At 40.5% G+C, this 24,660-nt stretch overlaps 1 protein-coding gene and 1 long non-coding RNA gene across 2 annotated transcripts in view; one reads left to right on the top strand and one right to left on the bottom strand.

The window, feature by feature from the left end:
- grik4 (glutamate receptor, ionotropic, kainate 4) overlaps nucleotides 1–24,660 on the bottom strand; it is a 398,096-nt gene that overhangs the window by 212,715 nt on the left and 160,721 nt on the right. The window lies entirely within an intron of this gene.
- Nucleotides 4,631–6,310, top strand: LOC139435002 (uncharacterized). Its single transcript, XR_011644272.1, has 2 exons — nucleotides 4,631–5,340; nucleotides 5,999–6,310. It is a non-coding gene; the product is annotated as an uncharacterized lncRNA (long non-coding RNA).

The following is a 24,660-nucleotide window of genomic DNA, read 5'->3' as shown; positions in this document are numbered from 1 at the left end:
ATTTATTGACCTTTCAAAAGCATTTGACACCGTCGATCATCACATTTTAAAGCAGAGGCTAACCAGTATAGGCATGTCCAGCCATGCAGTGGGGTGGTTTGTAAACTACCTCTCTGAAAGGTCCCAATGTGTTCACTTTGATGGGCTGTCTTCTGAGTGTTTGAACATTGCAAATGGTGTTCCCCAAGGTTCTGTTGTCGGTCCACTTTTATTCTCCATCTACATCAACAGTTTAGGTGAAAATGTGGATGAAGCTACTTTACTGTATGCGGATGATACCGTGATGTACTGTGCAGGTCCCTCCATTAAGGAGGCTGGTGTTACATTTCAGGCTGTTTTTAACATTATTCAGACTCAGCTCTCTGAACTAAAGCTTCTTTTAAATGTTGAGAAAACCAAGGTAATGCTCTTTTCTAAAGCTAAAAAGACACCAGAGCCTGTTTTAGATATTGTAACTACGCAAGGAATAAAACTTGAAGTGGTTACCTGTTACAAATACATTGGTATCTGGCTTGATGATTGTCTCACTTTTAAACTTCATGTCAATAACCTGCTTAAAAAGCTGAGGGTTAGGCTAGGTTTCTTCTACAGGAACAAGTCCTGTTTCTCGCTTGAGGCCAGAAAAAGGCTAGTCACTGTGACCTTTTTACCTGTGCTGGACTATGGTGATTTGATGTACAGTATATGAATGCACCTGCCAATTGCCTGGTCAAGTTAGATGCTGCGTATCACAGTGCACTAAGATTTGTGACAAACTATAAAGCATTAACCCATCACTGTACCCTGTATGCAAGGGCTGGTTTGCTTTCACTAACTGTACGGAGGCTCAGTCACTGGTACATTTTTATATACAAAGCCATGTTAGGGAAACTTTCATCTTATATCTGCTCCCTGATCTCACGGAAAATTGTAAGTGGCTACTGCCTGAGATCGAATGCTGTGGTTTTATTAAATGTGCCAACTGCTAGGACTGTCTTAGGGAAGACAGCTTTTAGATGCGCAGCTCCTCTGTCTTGGAATAGTCTGCAAATTAAATGGAAACTGAACGATCTGGTGCCACTAAATGTTTTTAAAGCTCGGTTGGATGCTACTCAATCGGAAGCTATTGGTACCTGCTTATGTGGATAATTATGTAAATGCTGTATGATGTCCTTTTGTTGTTCTATTTATGTTTTTATGTTTCATGTGGAACTACTTGAGCAGGTCTCCCTTGAAAAAGAGATCAATGATCTCAATGGGATTTATCTGAAGAAATAAAGGTTTGAAATGAAATGAAAGTGAACTAGCGGGCCTTCTAGAGCACCCTGGAACCGAGGGAAACTCTGAAAGAATACACCCATTGGCTACAAATCAATATATGATTGGTTGATCAAACTGTCAATCCAAACGTATGCTCTCATTCAGTGCAACGGCCATGGCATTCTATCAAGGATGTAGAATACAGGGACGCAGTGGTCTGTGCGTTTGATCATCAGATCAAGGGGGCGTTGGGGAACTCCAGTTCGAAACCCGCTCCCGCCCCACTGCGTCAGGCCGTTGTGTCCTTGGGCAAGACACTTTACCCGAATTTGCTCCTGTGGGTATTGTCCACAGTAGATGACCATTACATGTATTTATGATCTGTATGTGTAATGTGTATTTGTAAAGCGCTTTGAGAGTCATTGATAAAGCGCTATAATAAATATAAGGATTATTATTATTATTATTAATACCTTGTTGAAGGATATTCTACCCAGAGACCCTGAATAATATCTGATTGGTTGCATTTCTTTTCTAGCACAAAACCACTGAAATGCGTAGTGCATGGAACGAGAAAGACAAACAAATCAACTTAACACTCTATTATTACAGATCAATAACACAGATATGATTCTCATTTATTCATTTTATATACATTTTATTTATATAATTAAATCGATTTTTTGTTTGTTTTATCTGAGTGTTCCAGGGTATTGTCTGAATACCTTGTACCTTGAAGGCTCCGACGGTTCGCCACTGAGTTACACTAGTCTAAGTTCTATATATGATTGCTGGTAGTTAAAACAGGAGAGTCATTATCCTTTTGTCAAAAGAATGGATATCTAATTCAGGATGAAAACTCTACATTATAGTCTAATTACTATGGCCTAAATTAACTGAATCAATCAATGTTTATTTATATAGCCCAATATCACAAATGTTACATTTGTCTCAGTGGACTTCACAGTTTGTACAGAATATCAGTATGACAATACGACACCCTATGTCCTTAGACCCTCACATCGTACAAGGAAAAACTTCCAAAAAAGGAAAAACCCCACAGTTTAAAGGGAAAAATGGGAGAAACCTCAGGGAGAGCAACAGAGGAGGGATCCCTCTCCCAGGACGGACAGACGTGCAATAGATGCTGTGTGTACAGTAACTGTAAATCGAAAAGATAATACATTTACAACATAGGTAGACCAAATGTTTGGAAATGCATGTGTCCATAATAAGAAGATGAATCCACGAGGATGTCAACAATCCTGGGTTGGGTATCGTTTGAACTTCCACGATTCTGATTCCGATTCCGATTCTACTTTTCGATTCCGGTTCTTAACGGTTCTCAATTCCGATTCTTTGAGGGGCAGGGTAAAAAAAATCGATTAAGTTCTTGTTGAGAAAAACAAGCATATCTGCCTTCTCAGACATACCGGGAAGAAATGTTTGAACATTTTAAAGTAAAATGCTTCAATCTGGTGCACTTTAAGCAGAATTACTAGAGACTAGATCTAGGGGGTACAACTCTAAACACCCATATGAAAAAGATCGGTTTACATTTGAATAATTAAATAAGTATGTGAGCATAACCAATAACCCATAGCCAATAACAAATACATGTAACGTATTTTATTTTTGTTGTTCATTCATATCTTATTTTACTATTTTATTTATGCATATTTTTTTATCTCTCCAGTTTAAAACAATATGTCTGGTTTACTGTCCTACAGTATAGTATACATTGGAATGATTTCAAACCTGTTTTATCCCAATAATTATAAAGGAGTGCCATGGAAATATGTGTTGACATAAATTGTGATCAAAACGTTTGAGACCCACTGAGATAACTTAGACTAAAGTGAACTATCTAAACACTGAGAGTCCTTTACCTCACTGAGCTGTAGTTATCAGCCTCAGTCTGACTGGAGAGGACTCTCCCTCCACATCATTGTAGAAACATCTTCTTCTTCCGTTGGAGCAGCTAGCACCAGATGCTAATAACAACAGCGCCGGTTCCAGTGCACCCTCCCTTTCTCCCTCGCTCACTCCCACGCTCACTCGCACTTTGGCTGTGAGCTGCGGGTGCCAGATAAGCCAACATCCCCCATTTTCATCACTTGCAGCGCCCACCGTACAGGGCGAATGAAACGTGTAACCGGGGTGAAAAAGGGTGTTACATTTACTTAATTATGAATGTTGTTACATCAAGGCCGAACATTAGGATGAGCACTAACGGTCAAAACATTTGTTTTCCCTCCCAGAGCTGCCAGTGCAGCGCCTCCACAGATCTGGTGCCCTAGGCGAACATCTATAATGCCAGTGCAACGGGCCGGCCCTGGTCTCAGGTTACGCTGTAGGAAGTGTAGGTACAACGCTACATTTCCCACCTCGCCGCAGTCATACAGTAGGCTACGGAGAGCGGCGAGAAATATTTCCTCAGGCATCGAAAAGCGGAACCGAAATTCACATTTCTAAATGATGCCGTTGGAATCGAAATGTTGGTACCCAACCCTACTCAGGATGCAGGATCAGCCACGACTCAGGATCCCAGCGTAGATAGACACCAAATTGAAATTTGGGGGAAGCTGGGTTAATCGGAACATGAGAGTAACACAGGTACAGACAGAGAGAAGGAAGAAGTAAGGTGTCCCCCGACAGTCTAAGCTTATAGCAGCAAAACTAGGAGCTGAATCTAATCAGCCCTAACTATAAGCTTTATCAAAAAGGAAGGTCTTAAGCGCACAAAACGGATAGGGTGTGTGCTGCCCGAACACAAACTGGAAGCTGATTCCACAAAAGTGGAGATTGATAAGAAAATACATCTTAGATGTGCACATGTCAGTGTTATCCCAGCAGCCAAAGTGTTCAGGCTGCTGGGATAACACTGGTCAATGATCATGTGCACATCTGAGAAGTTGCCCAAAGCTTGTAGACACAACACATTGGAACGTACAAAAGCTGATAAAAACACACAACACAAAAATATACAACAATGGTCACATAACGGTTGAAAAAGACGGATTGATGCTTCGATATTTTCTTTTCACAATCTTTTCTCAGGCATTCTGTTTCCTGACACTTATTTTCTTTCTTACATTTCAAGGAGTGTTACTGTTTACTGGGGGTCATTCAGGTTATATTGTAGCAATAACTAGCTTTAGAAGTTGTTTCACACAATCATAACTGGGCAATTTCCCAGTGCTATAGTTTAGGGTTTAGTGTTTTGTGCAAGGGGGTCTCAAACGCAGTTAATAATGAAAGTAAAGTTAGGAATGGTCCTGGTTTGTATAGTTGTTCTGTGTAGCTTTTCAATTTTGCACCTCAGACCTATAATAGCACAGGCAGCTGAAGAAGGATCAATCAATGAAATGGGAAAGGAATATGTATTTATTTCAACTTAATCCTTGCAGTCTTTCCAAAGTATTCCCAACTTGTGCATTCAAATTTGCATTGTAGAGTGTTTGTATTTGAGGTTACGAAGAATGTAAGTTTGAGAGAAGAGCTCATCATTCATCTACATTTTTCAGGCTAGAAGAAAACACGCTGCCGACTTAAGTGTTTGATGGCATTTAAAAGTGACTGGCATCTGAGTGTAAAAGCACATGCAAATACACAGGGAGACTATAACTTTACATGGCAAATATCAGGGTTTCATGCCAAAGTGTAACGGCCCGTACACACTACAGGCGTCAAAAAAGGCTTCCAACGCTTCGCCCATTCATTTGAATGGGGTGACGTAGGATATTTTCAAAATTCGCCGAACTGCATTGTGGGTAGCATGGCAAGGCGTTGCAAGCCTCGCGAGCGTCTATCGGCGTCAAAAGTTCAACAATGTTCAACTTTTGAGGCTCGAGGCTTGCTCGAAGCTGGCGTCAGCCAATCAAATCCCGTTTTTGAATTCCCGTCATTACAAGCCCTAGCCAATCAAACCGCGTGTATGCAGGTCTCGACTATTTTCCTTATGTCAGAAAATGCAGGACAAATTAATCATTTCCGTGGCAAATGTCCCAGTCTTGTATGACTGTACTCTGTTCACCTACCGGGACCTAAACCGGAGGAACCAGGCATGGCGGGAGGTGGCAGAGACAGTTGGTGAAACTGGTAGGTTTTCAACTGTTTGGAGAGTTTATATCCAGTTTACTTTGTTTTAGCATTGAGCAGACAGCTAGTAATGTAGCATAACAACATATTGTGGTGACCACCTTCGATCGTCTCCGACTCCCATATCTCTCGGCACTACAATATCATATATATTAATATAAAAATAACAAAATATTATAATAAGTATAAGCATAATATATAACATAACATATAATACATGCACAGCTATCAAGCATAGGCAGTATATTTAGCCAGCTAGTAATGTAGCATAACATATAATATATATTAATATAATAATAAAAAAATATTATATATAATATAAGTATAAGCATAATATAACATATAATACATGCAGAGGGTGTCGTTTTTCTCATACTGATATTCTGAACAATCTGTGTTGTTGTATTTGCTGTAACGTGTCTCTACTGTAGGCTATTTTTATTATATGTACAGCACTTTGGCTCGACCAAAAATCGTTTATAAATGTGCTATATAAATAAAACTTGATTTGATTCACAGCTATCAAGCATAGACAGTATATTTAGCCAGCATGGAATGTAGCATAAAAATAGCATTCATTAATGGAGGAATAATTTAGTAAATTAAAGAAATTCACTTTATTATTTATTAACTTTATTATTTCATTTCATTTCATTAGAGAACGTCTGCAAGAAAAGATGAAAGAAGTCTGCTGTCTGCTGTGACCAATGGCCCAGTCAACCCCACCAGTGGTGGAGGAGGACGAGGACTTTCAATTCTTCAAGAGCCTCTTGCCCACCATGAGGCAGATGACAAAGGCACAGAGGGCAAGAGTCCGCCTCGGGGTACACCAGCTCATTTTTTAGGTGGACCAGGAGAACAATGTATAATTTTATAATTTTTTCACACATACTGATCCACATTACATTTTTTTACACTCATCACACACACTTCACTCAAATTCACCAAATAAAACATTATTTCAAGTATGTTATGGCTATACTGTGTCTTCACTTGTTCATGTGGTTTGTCAGTTGCAACATACCAGAAGCTTCATGTATGTCGGTATATATAATGTGCTTTCTTCTGTAATTGGTCATGTGAAAACATATTGAAATTATGAGTGGTTTATCAGTAAAAACAGGGCTGAAAGAAAAAGGTTGTTAGTCATATCATAATATAAATTCAAGAAACATGTTTATTAGCAATGTTTGATTTTAAAATGGCTCATTTGGAACATTTGCTCTTTAAAGAAAATGGGTAGCTCTTAAAAGAGCTTTTGGTTTGGAGGAGCCATGGTGCCTACACCACGTTCTGCTGCCATGGCACTGCACCCTCCTCATTCAGATAGGAGCAGAAGATGTCCCGCAGTTGGATGGATCGGCGTGTAGCGTTGTTGGAGCCCATCATAGGTGCATCGTGCAGGGTTGGAGCTTCATCGCTCGACTTTGCGACGACAGGTGTGCGTGATGTCCTTCCTATCGCCTTCCTGCGGAGAACGTTGTGCAACACACAGGTGGCCTTCAGGTGGTGATGACACGCCGGAACATTCTCCACCGAGATGAGAGGATGCCAAACGCACATTCAACCACCAACCTGGCCGAGGCGGTAGTTGAACAGCCTCCTGTGAGGTGACGTCCAGGGAACGGACGCAGCAGGTTGTCCAGCAGCGGAAAAGCCTCATCTCCAACGAACACATGGGGAAGAAGGCCTAGCCGCTCTGCTCCTGGGATGACGTGTCAGGCGGTAGCTGCAGACTGCCATCTCGGAGGCCCTCTCCAAAAGCGGAATTCCGCAGGCTCCCACCGTCGCTGCTCCTTCCAAAACCTCCGACATCCACTACCCTGAAGAGGTACTGGGCATCCACGACAGCCAGCAGTACCAAGGAGTGGGTGGACTTGTAGTTGAAGTAGAGGGACCCAGAATGTGCCGGAGCCTGGATCACCACGTGCTTCCCATCTATGGCACCAACGCAATTTGGAAAGTTCCAGCGCTCCTGGAACCCAGCAGCGATGGCTCTCCAGTCCTCGGTCTGTGGTACCGGCATGGTCTCCTCGACCAGCGCGGTCCAGATGGCACCCGCAACCTCCTTCACGATGACAGCCACTGTTGTATGCCCGACCCGATAGCTGAATGCTATGGTCCTGTACGAGTCACCGGTTGCCAGGTACCTGAGAAAAAAGTAATATACATGATTTAAAAAAAAAATATATGATACGCCACGCAGACACACACACCAGACACACCAACATACCACAGACACACACACACACCAACATACCACAGACACACACACATCACAGACACACACACCAACATACCACAGACACACACACATCACAGACACACACACCAACATACCACAGACACACATCACAGACACACAATTACACCACAGGCAGACACACACACACCAACATACCACAGACACACACACACCAACATACCACAGACACACAATTACACCACAGGCAGACACATACACACCACAGACACACCAACATACCACAGACACACAATTACACCACAGGCAGACACATACACACCACAGACACACAATTACACCACAGACAGACACACACACTGCAGACACACACACAGACACACCAACATACCACAGACACACACACAAACATACCACAGACACACAATTACACCACAGGCAGACACACACACACACACACACACACACACACACACCGCAGACACACAAACATACCACAGACACATCACAGACACACAATTACACCACAGGCAGACACACACACCGCAGACACACACAAAATTACACCACAGGCGACACACACACAATTACACCACAGACAGACACACACACACACCAAAATATCACAGACACACAATTACACCACACACACACACACACACACACACGCGCGCGCACACACAGGGGAGCAATACTGCGTTTACCTAGCTATCTTAATTAATGTCATTCATCTGAACTAAATCACAGACTTCTTTCATCCATTGCATGCATTCTCTCTCTTTATATACAGTCATATTAAAGAAGTAGAAATATACAAAACGTACCGTAGGCAGATGGCGAGTCGCAGATGTGCTGAAACAGTACACCATCCAGGCGGATCTCTTGGACAAGAACGTGGTATTCCCCCCGTTGCAGACGTTTTCTGAGTATGGGATGTACCCAACAGCGACGCACTATACGTGGCCTCCTGCGAGACATTGAATAAACCAACGCTACCGTTGCTACAAAACCGGCATCCATTTTGGCAATAGTAAAGAAGAGCCGGGCTTTTTTTTTGCTTTGTATGCCGGGGGCGGGCGGGAGATTCCTGATTGGTTGTTGGTCGCCTTGGGCGCGAGAAAGCGCCAAGCCTCGGACACGCCCAGCTTCAAGCTTTTCTGACGCCTGTAGTGTGTACGGGCCGTAACCGAATCCATTGACTACTGAGAAACAGTTTCAATGGCATTGCATTACAAGTCAGTGAGTTCCTCTGTTTGTAGTAGTGCCCATAGGCAGTGCTTTTGAGAGGCTGGGGTACAGATGTAGCACTCCAGATCAGACTCAAATGGATGTGTCCCAGTCAAAAGCCCAGCGGATGCCAGTGGCTGGGGGTGTTGCCAAATTGCTAGAGGGCGTTGCCCAATTTCCCCATTTGTTCAATTACAGGATTTAACCATGAGATGGCGCTTCATTCACAAAATACACAATGGGCGTTGTAGAAACATCAATATTTTAGATCAAATAAAGTATATAGTTTGCTTTATGCAGTATATTTCTTGTAATATTGTACAGTAGATTGAAGTAAATCAACTTATACATTAAGATAAGATAAGATGGACCTTTATTAATCCTGTGGGGAAATTCAGTAGTTCAAACAGCAACAGGGTGAGAGTGGAAAAACAGGACAACACAGATTCACACAGATTAACAAAATCAAAAATAAGATGAGCGATACAAATAATAATTAAAACTGCGGTCGCACTTGTGCGCGCAGTGATGAGCGGGCCCTCGCGTCCGTGCGCCTGTCGGGGAGGGTTGCTGGTCCCCCCCCTCAGTCCTCCGAAATGAGCCGTTTGTCATCCCTCTAAATTGTTTACCTGACTTTGCGTTCCTTTGTTTCTGACCAGGAAATCTTAGACATGTGCGCCAACTGTGTCAACCCTAACCCTAACCCTATATTCCGACAGTGAAGAATAAACATATTTATAACTAGTTTAGCTAGCTCCAGAGGTAGATGGAATAGCGAAGTGTGTTTGGTCTAACTGTTAGTGTGTGTTTTGCTCAGCTCCGCAGTCCGTCACAGCAAACATTTAAATGTAAACCTAAGACGCAAAGAAGTGCAAGATACATATAAACAACCATAATGTAGATTCAAAGATATGAGAGAAGTTGTAGATTAAGTGTAGACAGTATTTAAAAAAAGACAATGTTAACAGCAATGTAATAAGTATATACAGTATATGCAAAATGACAAGTACTATATGGCACACAGATGTAATGTTTTAATTATAAGTAAAAGTATGTAAGGCTGAAGTGACAGCAGTGATGAGCTCTACACGTCTACACTCATACGTCTGTACTGCAGTCAGTGGAGGTTTGGGTGGATGATGTTCCTGAGCGCTGTTCAGGCTTGCTTTATCCAGCACCTCAGGTGGCAGCTCTGTCCTTCTGATTTGCCGTGCACTTTTCAAAGTAAGGGTCGTTCCCCAGCAGATCCATTTCTCCAGAATTGTGGTAATCACAGAGAAAACAAGAGATCATAATAAAGACATGGTTGCTAAAGCATGATTGAACAATGTAACTGTAAGCCTTATAGACAGAGAAAGTGTTTGTGTGGGGGAGGGGGTGTGTGTTTATTTGTAGGCTTTAGGAGATTTTTCATGAAACCATATGGTGCTTCACTTAATAAATACAAGGGCTGTAGCCTAATATTTATATGTATTATATGCTTTAGGAGCTGTTTGTGTTTGTTGTAGAACGTGTAGGTGTGTGTTGTAGAACGTGTAGGTGTGTCTGTGTGTTTGTGAGCGTTGATGTGCGAGGCAGACAGGCAGGTTTCAGTAGCTTATCTGACATATAAATGGTCCAAAAAGGTATATTCTCCGTTAGCTTACGAGGTCCTCGATTCAGCTAGCAACTAATTTCTTCACAATTTAGCATCACATTGGATATGGGCAGAATTTGTGCTGGATTGGAATTTTTTGGAACATTTCCCTAGGAGGACTTTGCTCAAATGTGCTTAAAATGCATGAGAAACGCACATTTTTCAAAATGGCTGACTTTCTGGGGGGCGGAGCTAATGGAAGGCAATTTGAAATATGTGTGCAATCATAATAGCAATATGTATACAGCGTTTCGTCAATATCGGAATAACTATATCCGAGTAGTTTGGAGTAATTTGCGACATGTAAATCGTCAAAAATGGTGTATTCGCTGTTAGCTTACGACCTCCACGAGTAATTTTTCAAAAATGTGCTGCTCAATTAAGTATCATATGGGATAGGGGCTAAACCTGTCCTGCATTGGAATTTTTCCGAATTTTCCCTAGGAGGAGTTTGCAAGAATGTGCGTAAAATGGCTGAAAAACGCACATATTTCAAAATGGGCAACTTTCTGGGGGGCGGGGCTAATAGAATGTATGTACAAATATGTCCGCAATTCCATGAGGAATGTCTGTGCCAAAATTCATGAAGTTCTGAGACTTATATGTGACTACCACACAATAGGGGGCGCTAGTGAGCAATATTTTTGAAAAATTACGTTTTTTTTATACATTCTTGAAAAGGTCGTGGGCTGTGATGCGTGTCCCAAGTTTTGCGTACCGAAACACATTTAAGCACATCGTCATAAAAAAAAAAGTACAGGCCACGCCCACAATTATCATTCGTTGTGACACTTTCAATATAAGTCCATACTCATCCCCAGAGTATGTCTAAAAAATAAAAAAAGATTTCGTCCATCATTTCATGAGTTATACATTTGTCATGTTTTTGGCGCCCCCTATAGTCCAAAATGGATATTACTTTGTGTGCTTCTTCCCCAATACAGACTGAACCTTACCACCAAAATGTATGTTTTTTTGGTACATTGTTGATGAATTATGAGCATTTCTATCTAAGCCCCGCCTTTTTGCGAACACGTTTAGAGTACTGACGGCCACATTTATCGACTGAACATGCTCATTCCCTAGGATAATCTGCCTGACCCTCCAGCGATACTGTATACTGAGTTTGGTGTTGAAAAACCAAAATTTGAAATTTAAGTGAATATTTCACTGTTTTTAACATTATGGTAATTAAAAAAAAATGAAGGAGGTGGAGCTTTCGGGTTACAGGACATAATATGTAGAGTAGGTCCACCCGAATAAGTGGGCAACATTTCAGGTAATTCTGAGTTACGGTGCCACTTTGTAAAGGTTTCCAAAAATGGAAATGTAGTAGTTTGGATGAATTTGCGACATGTAAATCGTCAACAATGGTGTATTCGCTGTTAGCTTACGACCTCCACGAGTCATTTTTCAAAAATGTGCTCCTCAATTAAGTATCGTATGGGATAGGGGCTAAACCTGTCCTGCATTGGAATTTTTCCGATCATTCCCCTAGGAGGAGTTCGCAAGAACGTGCGTAAAATGGCTGAAAAACGCACATTTTTCAAAATGGCCGACTTTCTGGGGGGCGGAGCTAATGAAAGGCAATTTGAAATATGTGTGCAATCATAATAGCAATATGTATACAGCGTTTCGTGAATATCGGAATAACTATATCCGAGTAGTTTAGAGTAATTTGCGACATGTAAATCGTCAACAATGGTGTATTCGCTGTTAGCTTACGACCTCCACGAGTAATTTTTCAAAAATGTGCTCCTCAATTAAGTATCATATGGGATAGGGGCTAAACCTGTCCTGCATTGGAATTTTTCCGATCATTCCCCTAGGAGGAGTTCGCAAAACGTGCGTAAAATGGCTGAAAAACGCACATATTTCAAAATGGCCGACTTTGTGTGGGGCGGGGCTAATGGAATGTATGTACAAATATATCCGCAATTCCATGAGAAATGTCTGTGCCAAAATTCGTGAAGTTTTGAGAAACTATATGTGACTACCACACAATAGGGGGCGCTAGTGAACAGTTTTTTTGAAAATGTACGTTTTTTTTTTACATTTTAGAAAAGGTCCTGGGCTCTGACGTGTGTCCCAAGTTTTGCGTCCGAAGCTCATTTTATGCTATCGCAATTTAAAAATAATGTATAGGCCACGCCCACATTCTGAATTTGTTGCGACACTTTGAATCTAAGTTCGTAGTTGCCCCGAGAGTATGTGGTAACAAAAAACAAAAAGATTAGTCCATCCGCTCTTGAGTTATAAATTGGTGGTGTTTTTAGCACCCCCTATAGTCCAAAATGAAAATACTTTGGTGTGCCTATTCCCCAAGACAGACTCAACGTTTCCACCAAAATCTGTGATGTTTGGATACATTGTTGATGAATTATGATCATTTCTTTCTAAGCTCCGCCTTTTTGCGAGTACGTTTTAATTCATGGCGGAAATAATTATCGTTTGAACATGCTCATCTCCTAGGGTAATGTGTATGACCCTCCGGCAATACTGTATACGAAGTTTGGTGTTGATAAACTAAAAATTGAAATTTAAGTGAATATTTAAGTGTTTTGAAAATTATGCTAATTTAAAAAAAAATAAAGTAGGCGGAGCTAAAGATTCCAATTGGATTATTTGTAGAGCAGGTCCACCCGGATATGTTTGCAAAATGTCAGGTCATTCGGAGTTACGGTGGGACTTTGTGAATTTTTCCAAAATGGAATTGAAATAGGTGGCGCTAGCGAGCAGGTTGGACAATTTGAACTCATTGACTCCAGAATATCAAATTTTTCACCGGTCCTGGCGTCCGTGCAAAATTATACAACTTTTTCAGCATCCTAAAGGCCTGAAAACAAGGATTCCGTAATTATATAATAATAATAATAATACCACGAATAACAATAGGTATCCTTGCACTTCGTGCTAGGACGCCGTTGGGTCCTAGCACTCTCGTGCTCGGGCCCTAATAATAATACCACGAATAACAATAGGTATCCTTGCACTTCGTGCTAGGACGCCGTTGGGTCCTAGCACTCTCGTGCTCGGGCCCTAATAATGAGAAACTATGAAATAAGAAATGAATAAAACTAAAATGTAATTATCATATCATATATTATAATGTATTTTATTATTAAGTAATATCATACATTAACCCCATTATAGCAGATGCCACATTAAATGGATGAACACATGTATGCATCAATAATTACAACAGAGTATTTCTAAATACAAGTTGTAAAAATACTTATATGTATTTAATATTGACCCTTTGGAGTCGACCGTCACGCCGGCGTGATCAGATCACATGACCTGTTCAAGCCGGTGCCGCATAAAAACAACAGTCCGGACAACATTGCCGTGTGTTTCTGTCGAAAGTACTGGCTTGAAACTATATCCTAGTCTTTGTTTCATGCAAAAAGACCCAGTAAACACGGAGATACGATAATATAAAGTTAATACATTTCAAAAGTATGAAATATGGAAGCACATATTTGAATATCTTCGCCGAATTTGATCATTTTACGAAATGGAAAATACTGGAAACTCTAGATCCTGCTCAACAGGATGTATATGTGTATTTCTGTCGAAAGTACTGGCTTGAAACTATATGCCAGTCTTTGTTTCATGCAAAAATACCCAATAAACACGTACATACAATGATATAAAGTTAATACAGATATATTTCATAAGTATGAATAATGGAAGCACATATTTTAATATCTTCGCCGTATTTTATCATTTTACGAAACGGAAAATCCTGGAAACTGTAGATCCTGCTCAACAGGATGTATATGTGTATTTCTGTCGAAAGTACTGGCTTGAAACGATATGCCAGTCTTTGTTTCATGCAAAAATACCCAATAAACACGGACATACGATGATATAAAGTTAATACAGATATATTTCAGAAGTATGAATAATGGAAGCACATATTTTAATATCTTCGCCGTATTTTATCATTTTACGAAACGGAAAATACTGGAAACTGTAGATTCTGCTCAACAGGATGTATTTACCAGGGAGGGGGTGAGGTAATCAGTTAAACGGAGTGATACGAAACGAGACGAAAAGAGACGAAGAGGGACGGCGGGAACCAAAGAGAGACGGCGGGAAATGGAGAGAGACGAAGATATACGAAGACAGGCGGCGGGAGACGAAGAGAGGCTGCGGGAGACTGCGATTGAAGTAAAGTGACAGACAAACATTGAGAATTTAGATATAGTTAGATAGATTTAGAGTTTTGAAGACTCAACTATGATGAAGAGAACTCTGAACGTGAGTCAAGCTTTAAGCTTGTTTTTTGACATGGAGGAGGAGGAATCTGTGATGTTGCCCTCTGTGTCGTAGTTGACAGAAACCGCTTTGAAGCGTGGCACAGATAAAGACAGAAAAAACAGATTGTTGTACATAATGTGTATATATATATATTTGTATATTTGTTTTGCCTTATCAGAATGAAATCCCATGCTACCTCAATCAAACTTTCACATTATCATAGTCACATCCCATGTATATATTTACAGCTTTTAAATGGTTTCGTTGTGTATGTTTGTGTTATGAAAAATAAAATCATTTTCAAAATCTGTTTTTACGTTTTTTTTGTGATTTTGGGTCCAAAATGTTCATATAGTAGAAGATCACTGCTCTAAACAAAGTCAAAAATCCTACATCCAAACGAAATAAATATAATTAATTATGATGAACACGTTAAGTCTTGTTCATTGTTTTTCACTTTTATTAAATGTTTGATATTTCCGGTGGAAATGGTGGACTATCGGACATTCAAAATGCAGCATATTTTCACTCTTACACACATATATTCTCATTTTACATACATACATTTTCACTCTTACACACGGATATTCTCCTTTTGCTCTCATGCGAAATCTACTAAAACAAAGTATGTCATGTATATTTAGTTTTCGTAGACGAGACGGACTAAGGTGTTAATGGTGGACTATCGGACATTCAAAATGCAGCATATTTCCCCCAAGTGTCTGTCAAAATGCATATTACGTTTCTAACTTGCAATATCATTATTTCCGCTCTCTTCAGAAGAGCGATCTGCCTCTCTGTGTGCGGGGGATCACAGGAGGGGGGGGGGGGAAGAGAGCTGTGGAATGTGACACACATTCCGATGGCCAATTAGTTTTAAACAAAGGGTCCCCAACATACATAGGACACATGGGGGGTTGGGCTGGTGAACGGTATGGTCTGCAGCACATCACAGAGGCATTTAAAAAGTGAAGACAATACATTCTGGAAATGTTCACATCAGGCACCTTCAAGTTAAACAATACTACTGCACAGTAAACAATTAACACAGTAAATTATGTGGATTAAATCACATTTATTTCGTTAAAAATAAACGAAATGACTCGGTTTGCATTCATAAAGAATGCACAAACGTGTTTAATCGTTAATGTCAGATATGTACTAAGTAAATAGCCTACATTAGTTCCTGCTCAAGATTAGATTCAACTTTATTGTTATTGCACAGATTACAGGTAGGCCTACTGAGACAACGAAATGCAGTTTAGCTTCTAACCAGGTGCAACAAGCAGTAAAGTGAAAAGTAATGTTCACAATCTACAGAATAAAATATATAATGAATTGAATGATGAATAAACAGTGAGGGGTATGAATACACTAGATATCAGCCTGTGAGCAGTATGAACAGTGTGTTAACCGTTAATGTCAGATATGTACTAAGTAAATAGCCTATATTAATTTCATGATGGATTAAACCACATTTATTTCGTTAAAAATAAACAAAATGATTAAATGTAGGGTGAATTGCCCTAATGTGGAAATTTTTTGCATTTCAGACTTCGGGAATATATTGCGACATGAAGCCGATACAATAAATCAAAATCCAGTAACATTCTGAAATCCCCAGGATGTGTCCTAATCAAACCAAAAGAGAACATGCAGATATTAAACTCATAAAATAAATGGTAGACATATTAGTACTCTTAGTGCCAAGTTGTCTCAGACAATCTGTTTTCCTAATGTGGGACAGTTCTGTGCAAAATGTGGGACACTGAAAAGTCTATATTAAAAAGCCTCAGTCACCTTCATTCATGTAATAAAAAAATCGCAGGCCAGTAACACTCAAAGCTACAGTAAATGTGCAATACCATGCTATGTTACTATTTATAATGTTATTGTTGTTACAACAGAATATGTTTTTATTTAAATTGAAGTTAAATGCATCAATCTGGTGCACTGAGGGCAAAATTAGTAGATTTGTGGATACAGCTCTCAACACTATGCATATTTTATTGTGTAAACACACAGCTGATCACCTGAGAGCTGCCGTTTCATTCAGAGCGTTTAAAAAAAATGACGGTCTGATTTCAACAACTCAATGTGTGATTATTATAGCAGTAATATTAGACACTAATAATACAGTACACTAACACTGTACATATTATTGTTTGCCCGTGGGATTAGGGTGATCGGTAGTGAGAGCCGCTGCATTTTCCTCCGGTCGGATGTGATATAAAAACAAAGCGATTATTGTTGTTGTTGTAAACTCACGTGAATTAAATTTAGTGCATTCATTTCAACTCGCGAACATATGATACATTAAATGAATGCGAGGATGACGATCGAACATCGTTTGTTTGACCCTGGATGCATTTCCTGATCTAAAAACATAGCGATGGTTTTGTACTTACGCCAACGTGAATTAAACATTATTTTGTTAAATAAAAACATGGTGATATTTAGTAAATGATTACATGTCTCTTATTTAAGCACAGAATATGATCCTATCCGTGACATATATGGATCTTAACAAATATCCGCTATATCAGATACCTGTAGATCAGCTGTTTATTTCACATGAGTTTCAGTGTGGCAGCTTTTCACGGCTCCCCCTGGTGGATCCATGATCCATTGCAGCTGGTTTCATTATAATTAAATGTATTTATCAAGGGGGCGTTTCAAGTCCTGCGGGGGGGTTTTCCTTATCAGCAGGGGCCCACCCCGTGCCGATCACGGACCCGCACGGGTAGGCGTCTGAAACGAAGCGCTACATCTGTAAGTATAGCAACATTATTACTGAAAAAGGATGAAGATAGCTTGCTGCTCTGTCCATGAGCATAACAGCAGCACTCAGCCCGGACCTAACATCTTACCGAGGCATTATAATGGACTTATTGCAGCTTCACACAGGTGTTCCTGCTCCCAGTGAGACTGCACTGTTTCAGACAATGGTCTTCAATTATTCCTGAAACACCCCCACTCTGTTACCATGCTTTGTCGGTGTGACTTTTTTTACCAATTCACTAATGTATTGAAGTATACATTGTTTCCAAGAGTAGGCACTTACATCTATCTTTTCATTTTGCGAAGTGAACCAGACTGATGATGTAATCTTAAAATGTCTTCCCTACCGAGTCCAAGGTCCCCCCTCCAGTCTTGTAAAATCCTGTGCAGACTAAGTTAAGCCATGCCGGTAGAAGGAAAGCCTTCCCTTACCTGATGCCCCAGCGCCTCCTGTGCTAGAGCTGTAAATGCCAAGGCATTTTAGCCCCATGATTTACATGTTTCTCTTATCACTACAATGGGGAAGGGGAACATGCTTCTTAGCTTAATCCCCCATCATAAAATAAGCCCTCATATAAACTGGAGCATAGAGACGGTTCTACAATGGTAAAAGTCTTAAAGCATTAAAGTAATGGTGGTTACACAATTTTCTGGAAAGCAAAATAGTTGCTAGGCAACTGCTCGTGCCCATTGTATTGAGTGAATACATTGTGAAGGTAAAAGTATTTACATAAGGAATACAATATAAAGAAATAGAAGAAACAAATGAACACAATATAAAGAAAAATAATATGTTTTCCCCCCTGTGTGCATAAGACCAATAGTTCTGTAAAAAAATACTGAATAAATGTTTGCCATATTCACATTGTTTGATCGGTATATATTTTTTCATTGAACACCTTGTAGTTTTATCAGCTCAGCTCAGCTAAAGCAACAGGCCAAATATATTTTTAAATAATTGAAAGCTTGTGGCAGAAATTGTCATTCAAATTCAAACCCATTTTGGTCTATTGTAGCAGCATTTAACTTGCTATTTCATCTCTGGTACAATGACAAAACTTTGATACAATATCAACAGCAACGATTGGTTGTTTTCCATGTCATATAGTTAAATGTCAATGTATTCTGTGCTGAATGTGACGCTAGAGGGCAATCAGGTATGAGTGATGGGCCATGCTTCCTTTTTTAAAAGGCAAACAGACATGCCATCTCTTGATCAATTTGCCTTTCATCCTTTGACCCATCAATCATATTTGACCAATGGACATTTTGAAGACCTCTATAGAGTTGTTAAGTGACAGGAATCAAACACACACACACACACACCTGCCACCGGACCAAGACTGATTATACACTCGATGGACGGAGTGAGAAACATGGGAAGGAAAAATATTAATCATTGGATTTGACATGTTGTGCCACCACCCGTCAGCCTAATGTTAGTTAGTCACACGCTCACACGCACACACACACACACACACACACACACACACACACACACACACACACACACACACACACACACACACACACACACACACACACACACACACACACACACACACACACACACACACACACACACACACACACACACACACACACACACACACACACACACACACACACACACACACCATTTTCCTGATACAAAAGCCTATAAAAATTGCAAAATAAGTTATTTGGAGCCATTGTCAGCAATCAATACCCCACAGTCCCTGACCCTGAAACCCAGCCGTCAAAGTATGACATTTAGCATGCAGCAATTATAAAAACCATGACAAAGAGCCAAAGCGAACAGAGAGCTGTGCACATGTGTTAATAATAATACGAACAAATGAAGAATCAAAATCTATTGACACAAAGAAGCAAAGAATGATCCCACTGTTCGAGCAGATGACGCAATATAAAGTGAAGTTTATGAGGGAGAATACAAATAATTGCCTTGTTGCTTGTCATCTATTTTGTCTAATCTTTTACAAGACAAAAAGCCAATCCTAGGAGTCTGTGTCATGTTAAAAGGTGCTGGATATGCCAGGATTTTATGAGCCCTGGTCGACACAAAACTAAGAGTCTAACAATTCCTACTCCTAATTGTGAAAATAAATAATTAAACTATTGGTAGATAAGCCAAAGTTGGTGTTGGATATGTTGACATTTAGACCTGATGATTGTGCTGGATAAAAATTCAAGGAATCACTAAAGTAATTTAGCTTAATTCACTTGGGACTATGATTGGCATCAAAATTGTATGAATCCATCAAATACTTGTTGAGATATTTCAGTCTGAACCAGTGGTGGACCAGCCAAAACACTCATTACAAAACTAGCAAGGCTAAAATGTTGAATTTTATGCTGTTGTTGAATTCACCTTCCAGGGACATCCATAGACAGGATTCCTCCATGAATACAGTAATGGTCTGTGTAGTAGCCATTTATTATTAAGAATTCCAGTTTTAAGTTTGTAAAACCAACGATAATAACCACGATTTGCAGTAACAAAACATCCTATATTTTCTATTCAAACATGCTATTGTTATAAAAAGCTGTACACTGAGTCCACTGTTGCTCATTGTGCACACAATTTGGCTGCAGGCTGGAGTTGACCTTTCCAACTGCTAAACGTTTTGCCAGTAGAAACAGGCCTTTATAGCTGGGACATACAAAGCAATCAATAGGACTCAAGGGAGCAAGTGTGTTCTTTGTTTGTGCACACATTTATGTATATGTGTGCTACTACCTCATGTGTAATGTGTAAGCTGTACCATGGCCCCATGCCCTGCCTTTGATCTGTCTCTGGCAAAGAGGTTTCAGACAAACAGGATCGAGCCTTCTAACTAATGGAGGCCCCGCTAAGCCCAGCTGAGCTGTGTGGGCGCCACCTACACACTGCAGCTTTCTCTCTCTACTTCTTTCAGCCTCACTTCCACACCTCCTCACAGCTTCCACACTAACTGCTTATTCTCATCTCAGAATATGTCACTATTTTTTCCTGCTTCAATAAAAGGTCAATGTTTTGATAATCAAATGAACCTCATGTTAATATTATTATAATTAGTGAAAGTGATTTAGGACGCTGAAAACCACTGACCTTAGATATCAATTCTTTATAACCCTTTTATCTATCACTGCGCTGATTCAGGGTAAGGATTGTGGGTTGGTGACTTAAATGCCTGCTAGTCTGTAGATACAGTCTCTGGTGTAACCTTGCTGATGAAGTAGAAGTCTCCCAATGCATGTTGGCATTCAGGTCCCACGAGAGAGGAGGCAGAAGCTGGCATGGTGGTTTTTCTGAGGCTGCGGGCAGACACAAGCGGTCACTTTGTAATGAGCGATCACATTGCAGGCTGCATAACCTTCAGATTTGTTTTATAACTCACCACACTGTATTTTACATCACATGATGAATCATATCTGATAACTCCATCACAGTGAAACAGTGTTAATGAAAGACTTTTATGAAGCTTGTCTGTCAAGACTTCATTTTGTAAAATGAGACTGGAATTAGCACAGACTCCCAGGCTGGTGGACACAGTTTCTAAGTAAACTGCAGCCATGTGGATGTGGCAGTCCTACAGTTCTGGGTGGTTGTGGCACTTTTTCTTCAAGACTGTGACAATTTTCAAGTTTCAACTAATCTTAATTTAACATTTCAGAGGAATTAATAAATTAGGGTAGCTGATATGAGGCTCTTTTTTTTTATTGCGAATATGCAAATCCGATAATGAATAATTTGACTGGATAGTAGAAACTCATAACTGATAACTTTTGTCCTAAACACTTGTGGAGTGTAAGCCTTCTGTATGTCGAAGAAAATGTGTTTATATAGGTAAAATAGAGGGATGAGTTGTGGTAAAAGGGCAGCGAACATATTAAAGCATAGTGCCGGAAACAGAGACATAGGGTTGAGGTTTGCGATATATATATTAATTGAGAACAAGTTAAGCTGCTGATTCAATCTCTCTGTCCCCTGTCTGCCATTAGAGGTGGCCATGTGTAAAAGCTCAGTATCTGTACAATTACCCTAACGCCGTCTCCTTTAGATAGTGCCCACAAAGGTTAGATTGTTGCCACTGTGTGTGTGTGTATGTGTGTATGTGTGTGTGTGTGTGTGTGTGTGTGTGTGTGTGTGTGTGTGTGTGTGTGTGTGTGTGTGTGTGTGTGTGTGTGTGTGTGTGTGTGTGTGTGTGTGTGTGTGTGTGTGTGTATGTGTGTGTGTGTGTGTGTGTGCGCGTGCGTGCGTGCGTGCGTGCGTGTGAATATCAGTATGTTTTCTTGTACACACTTGTTTTCTCTCCTATTCCCAAACTCTCCAGGGTTGAACTTGCTTTGTCTACCAGCGTCTTTTTCCCCCAGAGGATCTGTACAGTAGCATGTTAGTGTAGGAGGCGTCTGGGGAATTACAGCAGCTGCAGCCCCAGTATTAGATATCACTCAGCAAAAGAAGAAAATAAAAGGGATTACATGACATAAAAGTTCCCTACAAGACACTTCCCCTTGTCTGAAGAACAAAGCAATTCTTTGTGTAACAATATTGGTGGGTAGATGGAATTATACTCTCTCTGGGAGTTTGGAAATAATGTCACATAGAAAATACAATGTACAGCAGGAGGATAAGAGTTCACATAAATACAAATAAGTATCAGTGTGTGTGGGCTTGGATTCTATGTTATACATTGTATTGTAATTACAATAAAACAAACTTTGGCAATTCAAATTCAATTTATCAACAAGAGTAGGCAAGCTCATTTATAACAACATGCTTGGCAACGTGTTCTCCAGTGTGTAGCAGAGTCCTGCACGGGTCTGATTTTCAAGACCCGCTCCGGCCCCGCACCCGCGACGTGCAATACCGAACCCGCCCCGCTACCCGCGCATCAGGGTTTCCGTTAGCTGGTAATTACCGGTTTTTAGCTGGTAAAATTTATTAAAAACCGGTAAATTCAAAACCTGCCGGTCAAAATGTCTGGTAATAATTAGGGAGGCTCCGATCGATCGGCCGCCGGTCATTATCGGCCGATATTCACTCTTAATAGTTTGATCGGTGCTCTCTATAAAGGCCGATCAGGAGAGCTGGATCTGATCGATATGGACATAAACGCGAGTGAAGTGTAACCGGACGCGAGAGAGAGATCAGATCAGCTGCTGAGTCTGACCGAGACACGCAACTCTGCAGGATCACCTGAAGCCCCGCCCTCTGTTTAGCGAGCTGCAGGAGCTGCTTGAGAAACTGACGTGCTGTCAGGAGAGAGAGGGAGGGAGGGAGAGAGGGGAAAAGAGAGGCTCCATTTCTCCCGTGTTATTATTCAAAGTTGATGTAAACTTCTGAATAATGTATGTTATCTACTACAAGTAGTTTGTTTGAATGTAATAATCATGTTGTTTGTTGTTTGTGGAATCATTTATTGAAAAATGAATCTGAATTTTTCGATCTGTTACAATTATAAACTGAAGCAATATAAAAATGAGCCCCGTGAACTGAGTTTTAAACTGAAGCATATCTGCTCATAGTCCGGTAATTACATGCTAACGGAAACTCTGCTACACAACTCTTATTATTATTATTGAAATATGACCGGTAAGTTTCAAATTAGTCCGGTAAAATAAATTCTGCTCGGACATTTGACCGGCGAGGAAAAATCCTAGCGGAAACCCTGCCGCACATATTGCCAATTAGTTCCGCAACCCGACCCGACCCGTCGGCACAAGATCCGCAACCCGACCCGAACCCGCATATATATGAGCAGTGAAAACGTGCAATTATTAACACATGCAGTTGCATATTTGTCTCAAAAAGCGTGGGATGTTGGTTATTTTCTCCATCTAGGATGACACCAAAAGCCTCCCAGACGTTGGATTTCGCTCTTGAGGAAGTGTTATTGAAAATGCTTTATTCTCCACTAGAGAGCTTCACCTCAGCCATTTCGAATGTGGCGCGCACAGCAGCAGATTGATGCGCTGCAGAGGTTATGATTATGCACAGTCCCGCGGGGGAGAAGTCTGAGGATTTAAACATTAAACTAAATTATTATTATTTTAATATATTTATTATGCAATACCCGCGACCCGACCCGCATCATCTTTGTTTTACCCAGAACCGAACCCGGAAAAAAGCATTTGAAAAAATACCACCCGCGAATCACCTTTTTGCGGGTACCCGACCCGATGCAGGACTCTGGTGTGTAGTACATTTCATTAGTTATTTTGACAAAAGCAAAAGCTGTGCCAAGAAAGGGAAGGAGAGCAGGAGTAATGACATCTCATCATCAAGGCCAACTGACTCCAAAAACAACTATTAAAAAGGTGTGAAAGTGTGAGTTTGAGAGGGGCAGGAAAACAACTGTGTGTTTCTAAAGATATATCTGTGCAAGTGTCTGTGATAGAACGACAATCAATTGAAGCAACGGTTTGCACAGAGAGAGGAAGCCAGACCAATCTTGGCTCAGTTACAGATCGAGTCAATATGAAAATCTGAGACCTGCTGAAAAAGATGTCATCCAACTGAAGTCTGCGTCATTTTGTGAATATATCAGGCATTCCTTTCATAAAGATTCAGCACATTTATTACACGCTTAAACCAAGGACCATCTCTCGGCCTAACTCTCTGAATGCTGGATTGTTTCCCCCAAAACCTCCAAATATCAAAACAAAGGTTTCATTTCTAGTTGTGAAAGTGTCTGCAAAATCACGTGTGTATTACAGGCTACACTCATTATAGAAGATAGGCATCCTGAATATCCCATGGGGTAGTGCAGCAAAAAAAGGTTTGAGAGAATCATGCTCCGAGTGATCTTGCCATCTGTTAGACTGCGATTGATTTCCCCAGCATCTGGCTGAATGCTTTTGATACATTTCAATGACCTGCATCAAACCCGACATCACTGACACACACACACACACACACACACACACACACACACACACACACACACACACACACACACACACACACACACACACACACACACACACACACACACACACACACACACACACACACACACACACACACACACACACACACACACACACACACACACACACAGCTGCCAACATGTTCTATAGTACTTTTAAGATAATGAATCCCACATCGAATGACTGCCACAACAATTCTGAATTGAGCAATTAAAAATGAAATAGGAAATCAATTTGATCAATAAGCCAGTCTGTAGGGAAAGGTAAAGCAATATCTTAGAACAAGTTCACG

The sequence above is a fragment of the Pseudochaenichthys georgianus genome, chromosome 13 (genome assembly GCF_902827115.2).
Source record: "Pseudochaenichthys georgianus chromosome 13, fPseGeo1.2, whole genome shotgun sequence".
NCBI lineage: Eukaryota > Metazoa > Chordata > Actinopteri > Perciformes > Channichthyidae > Pseudochaenichthys > Pseudochaenichthys georgianus.
This window is presented reverse-complemented; position numbering and strand designations above follow the sequence as displayed.